We start from the raw sequence: 10,583 nt of genomic DNA on the forward strand, positions 1-10,583 counted from the left end.
GTTTCGGTCGGGATCCACTTGTAGATCCTGCGGAGAGTGCGGAGGGTGTTGTAGCAGGAGGAGGAGACGGCGTTGACTTGTTTAGCCATGGAGAGGGTAGAGTCGAGGATGAATCCCAGGTTGCGAACGTGGTCGGTGGGGGTTGGTGCCTTTCCTAGGGAGGTAGGCCACCAGGAGTCGTCCCAGGCTGAGGGGGAAGGTCTGAGGATGAGGACTTCCATCTTGTCAGAGTTCAGTTTCAGGCAGCTGTTCCTCATCCAGTCGGCGACGGCCTTCATTCCCTCGTGGAGATTGAATTTGACGGTGATGGGGTCCTTGGTGAGGGAGAGGATGAGCTGGGTGTCGTCGGCGTAGGAGATGATGTTGAGGTCGTGACGGCGGGCCATGTAGATGTTGAATAGCGTCAGGCTCAGGCCGCAGATGATGTCGGTGGCTTCTGAGCAGAATGGAGGGAGGCGGATGCTCTGGGTTCTGACGGAGAGGAAGGATGTGGTCCAGTCTAGGGCTTTATCTTGAATTCCGGCTTCTTGGAGGCGTGTCATTAGGGTGCGGTGGCATACCATGTCGAAGGCTGCTGAGAGGTCCAGGAGGAGGAGGGCAGAAGTTTCGCCGTTGTCGAGTTGGCGCCTGATGTCGTCTGGGGTGGTGATGAGGGCTGTCTCGGTGCTGTGGTTTCGTCTGAATCCGGATTGGGATGGATCCAGGATGTTGTTGTCTTCAAGGTGGCGTGCCAGTTGCATGTTGACGATTTTCTTTTCGACCTTTGCCGGGAACGGGAGGAGGGAGATCGGTCGAAGTTTTTGAGGTCCTTGGGGTCGGCCTTGGGTTTCTTGAGAAGGGCGTTGATTTCTGCGTGTTTCCAGCTTTCCGGGAATGTAGCTGTTTTGAAGGAGACGTTGATGATCTTGCGTAGTTGGGGGGCGATGAGTGTGTCTGCTTTGTTGAAAATGTGGTGGGGGCAGGGGTCTGTCGGAGATCCTGAGTGGATGGAGTTCATGACCTTGCGCGTCTCGTTGACGTTGGACCAGGAGTTGAGGTGGTTGATGTTGCTAGTGTTCGCTGAGGCGGTGGGGACTGGCATGGTCGTGGTGTCGAAGCTGTCGTGAATGTCAGCGATCTTGCGGTGGAAGAAGGTGGCCAGTGAGTCACATAGTTCCTGTGAGGGCGGGATGTCATTGATGTTGGCACGGGGGCTGGATAATTCTTTCACAATTCGGAAGAGCTCTTTGCTGTCGTGTGCGTTGTTGTCCAAGCGGTCTTTGAAGGAGGACCTCTTGGCTGACCTGATGAGGTGGTGGTGTCTGCGGGTGGCGTCCTTGAGGGCTGCGTGGTTGTTCGGTGTGCCATTTCTTTTCCAGCTTCCGGCAAGCGTGTTTGGAGGCCAGGAGCTTGTCGGTGAACCAAGTGGTTTTCATGCTGGTGTGGTTGTTGGAGGGTTTCTTCAGTGGGGCGAGGATGTTGGCGCAGTTGTTAATCCACTGTCTGAGGTTGCACACTGCGGAGTCTGGATCAGTGGGTTCGGTTGGAGGGTTCTGGGAAAGGGTGATGAGTAGCTGGTCTTCGGTGACTTTGCTCCATCCGTGGCGGGGGAGCTGGAGGGTGTAGTGGTGTAAGGTGTTTTTTCTGTAGGTGAAGTGGATGCAGCGGTGGTCGGTCCAGTAGGGTTCGGTGGTGTAGTTGAAGGTGACGTGGTTGCTTGTGGAGAAGATGGCGTCCAGCGGGGTGGGTCGGTGTGGTGACGAATTGTCTGAGGCCGAGGTTCGCGAGGTTGCCGATCAGCGTGGTGGAGTTAGCGTCGTTGTTGTTCTCGAGGTGAAAGTTCAGGTCCCCGAGGAGGATGTAGTCCATGGATGCGAGTGCGTGGGTGCTGGCGAGGTCAGCGATGGCATCGCTGAACTGGGCCCGTGGTCCGGGGTGTCTGTAGACGAGCGTTCCTCTGAGGGTGGTGTTGGGGTCGGTGTGGATCCGGAAGTGCAGGTGCTCGGCGGCCTTGAGGTGGTCGTCTGCGTGGGCGGTGACCTTGAGGGTAGACTTGTGGATGATGGCGATTCCTCCTCCGATGCCGTTGGTGCGGTCCCTGCGGGAGATCTTGTAGCCGTCTGGGATGGCCATGGCGATGTCTGGCGTGGAGGAGTCGTTCCACCATGTCTCGGTCAGGAAGACTACGTCGGGGGCGATGGTGTTGAGCAGGTCCCAGAGCTCGATGACGTGTTTGCGTGCGGAGCGGGCGTTGAGGAGTATGCAGCGGAGGTGGTTGGGTCTGGCCTTTGTAGGTTTGGTGGTTCGGTCGCAGGTGAAGTGGCAGTTGCGGCAGGAGAAGGGTCCATGGGTGGGCTTCGGGGCGGCTTGATTGCAGTGTTGGTTTCGGCCGGTGTTGATTGCTTGGAGGGAGTCGGCGTCGTAGCTGAGACTGGGTTTGATGCGGTGGGGTGCGCGGGGTCCAGGGGTTCTGGGCGCGGTCTAGGTGCGGACGGGAGCAGACGGGCTTGCCTCTGGCGCGCCGGCGACGCGCCCGCTGCGCGGTCACACAGCGACCTGCATTAAGAAGGGGTGGAGGGAGGGAGGAGCAGCAGGGAGGCGGGTGGCAGTGAGCGAATGGGAGGGAGGGGGGCGGGGCCATGGGGACGCAGCGGCGGGAAACAGGCACTGAAGCGGCAAGCGGGGAGAGGGAGGGGGCGAGGCGGGGAAAAAAAGCAGGGAAACAGAGGCGAAAAGGAAAGAGGCGCAAAAACAGAGGAAACAGAGGAAAAGTCACGAAAAAAGCAGGCAGCGATATACAGTAGTGAAAAACTGGAGAAAAACAGAGGGAACAGAGGAGAGGAAAAAACACAGAGAGAAAGGCAGCAAAAATACAGGCACAGGGGGAAGAGAAAAAGGTTACAAGGCACACAACAACAGACCAATACTTACTGGCCACCACTGGGCCCCCAGGGATGAGGTGCAGGCGGGAGCCTGCGGGTGGAGGAGGGCCTCAAACTCACGGGCAGCAGCAACCTAGGGGCAGAGCACCAGCAGGGAGCACTGGGGCGGCGGGAGAGCGTCTTGGCCTGAGAACAGGTCAAGGATCGCTTGTTGGTGCTTATAATCGTTTATATCTGTTTCTGTCTTATGGTTGTTTCAGCACACATGCTTGTTCAATAAATGCTTATTGAAATGTCCCCACTGTTTATTCTGTTTATCTCTCTGAGACAAAGTGAGCACGAGTGACTGAGCGAAAAGTACTGTACTGTTTTCATGATACCTGATGGGGCAGGTTTGTCATGTTCGATAGTTGCCAGAAACTATTCTGTCCTTGGTAAGAGGAGTTCATTGTGGCACTGTGAGCTAGCTGGTATACAGGCGAACATACCCGGTGGGGGTGTCTGGAATCAGTCTGGACGCCAATCCCACAGTTTATGTTGTCTAAACGTTCAGATCCTATACAGATTTAACGGAACTACACAACACCGTACGTGAGTCAGATATATCAAACTGGACCAAGGTGGGATGCAGACAAAACATGGGGACTGTATCAACCTAGAAAAACAATTATATCAGTAATGACGTCCAGTACCAGCTCTTTGATGCAGTCATCTTTAGTAACAAATCTTTAGTGAATAGAAAACTTGCGATCCTTACCATGCATTGGGCCTGGTGGAGGAGCCCTTCTCAGTCGGTATTTCTCTTGCCGTTGATGTGTATTTCATGAAGAGTCGAGATTCCTTTCTCTTTCAGGTGCTTTAGATTGTGCTGAAAGGTTTAACCTGCAGACCTTTCATAAGTGATCTCTCTTGTCACCTGCAGTTCTTTGCCCCCGATGCACTGGGCATGGGAAGACATTATCTGCAGCAGGAGCAATTGCTCTTCCCATTGACGTCGTCTGATGTGCTAGAATGTGGTTGCTTCCAGGATCCAGACGGGCTCAGATGGGCTTGCCTTCGGTGCCCCAGTGGCACATCTGCCCTTTGAACATCTTAAAAAGCGTTAGAATAGAAAAGAGTAAGCTGCCCCGCCCACTGCTAAACACTGGAGTGAGGAAGTGAAGGCTTCGCAGTAAAGTTACACCGCCGCCATTTGAGTGCAAGGAAAAGTGATTCAAGCAGATTCAAATTCAAGCAAATCCAAATCGTATTAAAGCAAATTCGAATTGTATACCCCCCAGTAAAATTAAAAACAGAAAGCCACCCCAAACTTGTATGACAACTTTGCCCCGTGGCATGAAAGTACAAATAAGCAACGTACAAATGAGTAAGGTATTTTTTAAATGAGAAAGGTCAAATGAAAAGCGTTTGAAAGAGCCAAAAAACACGGCGTGGAAGGCATGAGGTGTCACTTACTTGCGCTCTATCTTGGGAATTCATTGTTTCAACAATACCTTTTTGTATTTTTTGTAAGTGAATCTTTCTTGAGAGATGGAGGTATTTTTTTTGGTCGACTATTATTGGTGTTGATGAGTGTCCAGTGATAGATGGATTGGTTATGGTGGAAATATACGATTATTGACCATCTGGAGGGAAACGCAATTAATTAATCAGTTTACTTATGACGTATTGCCTTTTATTAATTTTTTTAAGTCAATTTGTTGTGGGATAACTAACTGATCTAAAACAAGCTTGGTAGTGTTGTATATTTTTATCCCTGTATTGGCACTATTTCATATTTAATGTCTTTTTATTAAATTATTGTAAATGTTTTATGTGCTTTTATGCACTTTTATGCAAAATAAAGTATTGAATTGATTGAGAGAGGGAGGTGTTCAACAAAACAACAAACAAAGAGACAGTCTCAAGTATCAATGCCTGACAGCGGCCACAAACGTAATATTTTAAGAGGCAATTGTGCTCGTAAACCAGAAACTCTACACCTAATTTGGGTCACAATTTCAATCTTGTTCGAAGATGTAAAACCATATTAAATATAAGGAATTGTCCACAGATATAGGAAAACTAGCTAGCTTTCCTTAAAATGTTTGCTTTGACACATGAACTATGCCACACACTTTATTTGATTTAGTGTATAAAACTGCGTGGTATTTTTCTCTGTTTGCTTTGCTATGTACCACACTGCGTTTGAAAAAACCTGATAAGGGGCCATATGTATCATCAACCTGATTTGCGATTCTGAAATAGCAATTTTTTAGAAATCGCTATTTCAGAATCGCAAATTGGGATGTATGTACAAATTCGCAATTTGTTTGCGAATTTTTAGTATTCCTTAATTGCGATTAGCAAATTGCGAATCGCAATAAAGGAATACTTTTCCATTCATTTCTATGGGCCAGGAGGCCCGTAGGAATGAATGGGAAGTTATTCTCAATTTGCGATTCGCAATTTGAGAATCGCAAATTGAGAATAATTTCAAGGGTGCAGGGGTGTCCAAAGGACACCCTGTTGCACCCCTGAAATTAGCATGGGTGCACCTGTGGCGCACATACATGCCCTCAGGGCATGTATGTGCGTCACATGGCACTTTGAAAAATGCAAAATTGTGCATTTTTCAAGTAATTCGCAAATTACCACCAACTTGAAGTTGGTGGTAATTTGCGATTCCTTAAGGACAATTTGCATTTTTTTTCTCCATACATTGCATTTAAGGAATCGCAAAATTTGCGATTTCTTAAATGCAAAATAAGGAATCGCAAATTTTGCGATTCCTTGTTTTGCACCAGATTTTCCTTTATACATACCATTCGACAAATTCGCATTCGCAAACGCCGAGTTTGCGAATGCGAATTTGCTTCATACATATGGCCCTATGTTCTTACAATTTGCACCACTGACCAATATTCTCTTTTATTCCATGAAATACAATCTGTCACTTCCAGTTGTCAACTTTCTGTAAATACTTTTAGTCCTCGATATCAGGTTTTGGAAGATGCTTACATGAAGTGAAGCAATAAATACTTTTCTACAGCAGCAACCAAGTGTGAGGCCTGCACTTGAATGCGCGTCTCCTGAAAACATCCACAGAGCTGCCAAGGTTTCAGATTGCTTATGTGCGACATTTTCATAATTCCAGTGTAATTATGAGTGACATTTCAATGACTATGAGTGACACTTTTTCGCAAGAGCAATGAAATATTTAGGGAAACATAAATATCAGAAATTACACCCATTTGACCAACGAGAAACTCTAAGAATTCACTGAAGACACAACATTCATCTCATATTTCTTCATGCATGTTTCATTCACTCTTTGTGGATGGAACAAGTTCACCTACATGCATAACATTTTTGTCCGTTTCAAATGAGTGAGATATAAATTAAGAAAATTATGCCACTGTCTCATTTTAGTGTAAACTAATTGGAATTACGGCCTACGGCTGTTAAAACATCTGCCTGCAGCGGTCAGAGAGAACTTCAATACAGACTCCGGGCCTGATTCACAAAGGGAAACTGAGACAAAAGGCTAACTTTACAACTTTCGGTATTCACAAAGGGGATTTACGAGTAGTAAAGTTAGACTTTTGTCTCAGTTTAGTTAAACTGAGACAAAAGTTTACATTTGTGAATCGGGCCCTAAGTGCGGGCCTCCCCCAGGCTGCCAGTTCACAAGTGTGTGGGGGAGTGTGTCTGCCCATCGGAGCGCTTCACTGGTGACGTGGCAGTGGTGCTTGTACTGAGGCCCTGGCTCAGGGCTGCTGTAAGTCCACCTGCATGAGAGTCTGCTGGCTGCAGACATGAAGTCATCCGAGTTGTCACTCTGATATCTGGCGCTAGGATGCAGCAGACCGACTGCTCTCTTGACCTGACTATGGCAGACTCAAGCACTCCAGGAAAGAGTACATTCACTGCGGCTGCCTGCTGCAAAGCTAGTGGCCCTTTGGGTAGGTGCTGGAATGTCTGCCTCACGGCAATCATGAATAAGCATGGCAAGCTTTGCCAGAACATATCAACAGGCAAGGCGCTGCCTCATGGATCCACGTGTGCCTGGCGCTGTCTGCAGGTGATGGCAGTTATGTTATCAACATTTGATTACCAGCTACGCATGCGATAAGACACGGTCTGACTCGGCTTCCAATAATAATTTAGGATTTGTTTTCCTGCGCCAGAACCCAGACCAGAGTAAAATCGACAACATTGTGCAAGTGCCACCCCCCCCCCCCTCCCCAGGATTGGGGTTGTAGGACATAAATACCGGTTGTGGCAGGCACTATTGTGACAGAGCGAGCCACGGCCCGACTGGAAACCCAAAACCGGCTCTGGCAAACAGCTCAGCATTGGGCAAATCATTGCAATCTCACGTGACGGATTGGAGTGCCATGTCTGAATGTAACTGAACCAGAACCCCTAAACGTGCGTTGCCAGATTTGCACAGTTTGACTTCTAATTAATATAGCATCGCTCCAGCACTTGACAGTTCAGAAAGCTATAAAAATGTGTGACTGCGTTTCAGTACGGTGATGCGGACCACCACATTGAAATGCGTTAGTCTAACCTGTGATGCGTGGTACTTTGCAGGCCTGTTCCCCTCAACGCCTGCACCCTTGCACTATGGTGCAAGGCTGTCTGCATTGGTGCTCAGCAGCTAAATTTAGCACCAGTACAGGAAGAAACACAGGGCTGCACTATATTCTTGTAAATACGGTGCACCCCTGCATTTCAGAAGTGGAGAGTGTGGTGTGAAGCCAAGGAGGCTAACGCTGTACACCTCCAATTGCTTCTAAATATGCCCCTTAATGACAACAGCCTGACCTTTTTTATCAAGAGGCAGAAAGTCCTCTTATTTCAGAGGATGCACCACCTTGATGTAGCAGTGCTCCAGGAAACACACCTGCACCTATTGAACATGATGAACTCAGAAGGGATTGGATGAGTACGGTACTACATGCCAGCAGGATCCAGACTACCCTTACACAGCCATCTACTCCTATGGAACAGGGGCACAGTGGGTTGGACATCTTATTTCACAAATCCCTGGGCGTTTGCACACTGCGGACATTGCGGGACCCCCTTGACAGATGTATAACTTTGTCAAGGTTCAGATAACTATTGAATCTTTGTGTGTGGGCTCTATCTATACCCCGGCGGCTGACCAAACTCCTGCTGTCCTTTGGACAGCCAGGGTATTCATGAGGGGGGTGCTAGAATATGGCACCTTGACAAGTCCAGAAACCAAACGACCAGGCAGCCCCGAGACCGGTTCATCCTCTCTGACATTATTGATGATCATGCCTTGATGGATCCATGGTGGTTGACTCACCTGAGGGACGTGGACTATACTTTCACCTCCTGCGTCCATTGTTAACATTTATGCCTTGATCCTCCCAAACAGTACCTCTGATCATGATCTTGTACAACTCGACCATAAACTTCGATTGTTGCAAATCTCTCAGGCCCGTTGGCATATGTATACAGCATGGTATAAAGCCCATGAAAATAGGCACAGATGGTGCCAATATCTGAGCCAGTACTTGGAGGAAAACATTGAGTCCACGTCCTCTGCACAGGTGCTGTGGGAGGGCAGGAACGCATTTTAGAGGTAATTTGATGAATGATTTGGCTGCCTATAAGTGCCACTGTGAGGCATAACAGCGTTGATTGACTGACCTCATGCTTCTCCTGGCTCAGACGTATAACGCATTGCTGACACCTGCTCTTCTCAAGGAGCTGCTTGGGGCCAAGTATGATCTGAACTCCGATTACACAGTGGAGGACCAGAGGGATATGCTCTGTGGACGATATAGTAGGGGACGGTGAGTTGGCCCCCTTTGCTACTCTCATGTGTGATTATGGGCTGCCACAGTCGCATCACTGACAGCTCATGCAGAGCCTGCCACACATGCTGGCTGCTCCCCCTTACGATCTAGAGACTGACCCAATGTTGCATTATATTGTGATGTGGAAAGGATTCAAGGACACTATGGTGGGATTGTATGTTACCACTATGGACAGCCATTCTTCGAGCACCACTGCCCACACTTTATGCTGTTTGTGGGAGCAGAGGCTGTCCCTCTCACTCTCTGAGCAGGACGGACACGACCTTTGGAAAGAACATGGCAGTTTCCTCCAGGAGGTCAGGTTGAAATTCAGTTATTTCAAGTTCCTACACCACTGGTACTGGATGCCGGAGTGGATCTATAAAGCACATACGGCAGACGATTCCAAGTGCCGGAGGTGCTGAAGGTGTGGCACACTCGCCTGTGACATTTTACATTTCCTGCGGACTGTACAGTGCTTTGTGCTACTGGGGCTCCGTTTGGGATACCTTGATGACCAACCAAGGGGTGGCACCGCAATTGATGGCCCGTCTGACCTTGCTTCACAAAAAGTCAGCCTTCCAGGATTTAAGCCACCACTGTAAGAGTTAGCTGGCTATGGCCTTCATAGTGGGAGTTGGCTTTTTGGGGGCGACCATGGGGCTTGGCACCCTGACATTTTTTTTTCCTGTTCCCATGTCCCTTCCCCTCGTGTTCTCCCTCATCCACCTTCCCTGATCATCTGGGGGATTTTCTGAGCCACATCACCTCTATCTAGAGGGGTTATTTCATTTATTGTTTTTCCTGTTTTCAATGTCTTCTCACAAGTTCTAGTTTACACAGTATCTTGGACTCCGCTGAATCGATAAACTTCCATCCCTGTAATATGCTCATTGTATATGAAAAATCAATAGAGAATTGAGGTATTTAAAAAAGACACAGGGAGTGGTGTCACTTAACATTTGACTTTGACAATTCCAAAGGAAGAGACATTACTGAATTTATAGACATGATCAGCACACATGTAAAGTGATAATATTGACAACCAAGTCTCACTAAAATAGACATTCAATTTAACATTCCACTGAACTGTGTGCAATACTCATGGTGAAATATGAGAAAAGTGTTGCACCAAAATGTGGGACAGACGGTCTGCTCTGTGCCGAATAGTCATGTGTGAAGTTCTAGTTAATCCCCATAGTTTGGAAGAATGGGCCAGGTTTGTGTGAGACCTCAGCACGACCTCCAAATGTGTTAGTGTCACTCGTGATGAGTGACGCTTGAAGGCTCTGATATATGCATGTCCAAATTTATGTTGCTGTGAGGCATTCAAGGCTGCTTGCATGACAATGCTGCAAAGAGTTGATGCACTCACTAATCAGCGGTGTATTGATGATGAGTGTACTATGATATAGGGGCCTATGTGAAGGAGTAGAATATTTTCGAGTAGTGAAATGCCCCACCCCTGTTCCTCAGACCAGTAACACCCACTCATTTTTACGATACAATGCAAACTGTGTGAGAAATTTCTGGTTCATACTTGGTTGCCCTATTTTAGGAATAAATTGTTTCAAAGATAAATTGCTTTATTTTTTGTCAGTGAATCTTTGTTGAGAGAGGATGGTGGTTACTGTAAACAAAACAACAAAGCCTGGAAGAGGCCGCTATCTTAATATTTTAGGAGACAGTTGTGCTCTTAAACCAGAAACTCAAAACCTAATTAGAACCTACAATTCAGTCTTGTTCGAGGATATAAAACCGAATTAAATATAAGGAATAAGTCACAGACACAGGAACATTAGAAATAAGCTGTTCCATCAATTGTCGCTTTGACACATGACCTATGCCGCATTGTCACTGATCTGGTGTTTAAAACTCCATGGTATTTACCTCTGTTTACTTTGCT

This window comes from Lissotriton helveticus (genome assembly GCF_964261635.1).
Source record: "Lissotriton helveticus chromosome 1_1 unlocalized genomic scaffold, aLisHel1.1 SUPER_1_unloc_16, whole genome shotgun sequence".
Taxonomy (NCBI): domain Eukaryota; kingdom Metazoa; phylum Chordata; class Amphibia; order Caudata; family Salamandridae; genus Lissotriton; species Lissotriton helveticus.